At 67.3% G+C, this 2169-nt stretch overlaps 1 protein-coding gene across 1 annotated transcript in view; it reads left to right on the top strand.

Moving 5' to 3' along the window:
* The first annotated feature begins 351 nt into the window (after nt 1–351).
* The window catches only part of CTDSPL2 (CTD small phosphatase like 2), a 44079-nt gene continuing 42261 nt past the window's right edge, over nt 352–2169 (top strand). Inside the window, exon 1 of the mRNA XM_080551598.1 lies at nt 352–578. The gene's annotated coding sequence lies outside the window, so the exon portion shown is untranslated. The remainder of the gene's footprint in view (nt 579–2169) is intronic.

Here is a 2169-nt window from a genome sequence, read left to right as displayed (position 1 = left end):
CCCCCCGATCCCTCAGAGCCCCCCCCCGCCCCGCTCCCCTCACGGCTCCCTCAGAGCCCCCCCCCCCCCCCTCACCTCACCTCACCTCAGGGCGCGGCGGCCGCCGGTCCCGCAGACCCGGCCCGGCCCAGAGCCGCCCCGTGAGGCGCCCCCGGCCCTCGCCGCAACCTGCCCGGCCCTCGGTGGCAGCAGCCCCCAGGATCAGGCAGCCGGGCCCGGCCCGGCCCCACCGCCGCCGCCGCCGCCGCCGCCGCCGCCGCCGCCGCCGCCCGCTCCCCTCCTTCCCGGCCTGCCCGGCGCCGCCGGCCCCCGGCCCCCTCCCCCGGCCGGGCTGCGCGTGCGCGGCGGCCCCGCTGCCATCCGGGTCCCTCGGTGCGGTGCAGCAGGTCGGTAGGCGGGAAATGGCGACTGGCTGCTGAGCGGCTGCGGAGCGCCGAGCCCCGGCGGCGGTGTAAACACAGCGGCGCCCGCACGGCCCGGCCCGGCTCGGCACGCCGCGGCCCGGCCCGGCACGGCCCGTCCGGCCGCCGGGGGCCCGGCCACCGGGGGCCCGCCTCCCCGGCACCCCGCGCCCGCAGGTAAGCGAGGCGGCGGCTCCGGCAGCGCGGGGTCCCAGCCCGGGATAAGGGGGAGGGGGGAAGCGGGGTGCGGCCGCCGGGGGGGAGCCCCCCGCGCCCCTCGCTCCCCCCGCGCCCCCCGCTCCCCGCCCGGCCGCGTCCCCCCGCGCCCCTTCCCCTCCGCCCGTCCCTGCCCGGCGGCCGAGGCCAGCCCCGCAGCCGGGGCTCAGCCGGCCCGGCCCGGCCGCCGCGCTCGGGGGGCGGTCGGGGGGCGGCTGTCAGCCCCGCGCCGCGCCCCCCCCGCCCCTTCCAGGCCGAGGCCTGCGGGGTGCCCGCCCCGCCCGGCCGCCGCGGGGCTCGTCCCGGGCCGGGCCGGGGGCGGGTGCCGGGCTCCCGGCGGTAACTCGGAGCCCCGGGGGGCAGCGCGCCCCGTGCCGCCCCGCGCCCGGGGTGCGGAGCTCGGGCCGCGGCGCTGGGGGCCGGTGGCGGCGTCCCCCCGTCGCGTCCCGTCCCGGGGCTGCCCGGCGCCGCCGCGGTCGTGGCGCTCGCCCCGAGCCCGTTGTTTCCCGGCAGCGCTGCTCCCGGTGCTCCTCCTGCGCGGGGGGCGCTTCGGAAAGTGGTTCCGAGGTGCTGTGGGCTGACCCGGCCGCTCGCGATAAGTTTCCGCCGTTACAACGCGATGGTCCGCGAGGAGCTCTGCGCGTAGCTAGTGCTCCGGCGCCTTGGGCGAGCCGCAGCCTCTTTTGCCATTTCTCCATCGGTAAAGTGGGGATAATAATACCTCGGAGAGTTGTTACAAGAAGTAGTTAATGTTTGTAGAGGGCTTAAAAGACCTAAGTGTTATTAATTAAGCCCCATGACACATTAAGGTAAGAGTTAGTGAATCAGGTTTACACATGGATGAACCGAGGCAGGAAGAGATTATGATTTAGCTGGAGTAACGTATTGGATCTGTGACAATAACAGAAAACAAGTTGTAACTGCTTCGCGCTGTAGGCACGAGTGAACAGTTCTGTGTAACAGATACGCTTCCAAGATGATTTCCCCTCCCTCCGTTCCCCCACCACCGCCCCAAACCCGAGCTTTTCTACCTCAGTTTCGCCTGTGTGACTTCCAGTTGAGTGGATAGCTCCAAGGACACTTGTGGCTTGCCCACTTAAAAGTGTTTCAGCAGTTTTCATAACAAGATATATGTTCTAGGATGCAAGCCAAATCCAGGCTTGAATTCCATAAAACATTCTCCACTTTTCCCCTGAAAACATTGTGTGGAACTTAGTTAAGACTTGATCCTGTTCCAGTCAGCGGAGTATGCGCTGAAGCTGACATTCCTGTTTCATCTGAGAAAGTTCCTTCGTTAAAGAAAAAATTCTGCTGTCATTCTGTCCCGCAGATTTCACGTTAGAGTTAGATCATTTTCTTCTAGCGATATAAACATTCCACATATGCTGGAACTGCACATGCATTTTCATAATTTAAAGGTAATTTTCCATCTCCAGACTTCCACAGCGAGCGTTGGTAGCTTCCTTCCCCGGTGCTGATTCCCCAGCAGACTGACATGACACTGCTGCAGGCTGAATAGCATCGAGTGATTAAAACTGCCACCGAATCCAAA

The sequence above is a fragment of the Anser brachyrhynchus genome (assembly GCF_964034855.1).
Source record: "Anser brachyrhynchus genome assembly, chromosome: 11".
NCBI lineage: Eukaryota > Metazoa > Chordata > Aves > Anseriformes > Anatidae > Anser > Anser brachyrhynchus.
This window is presented reverse-complemented; position numbering and strand designations above follow the sequence as displayed.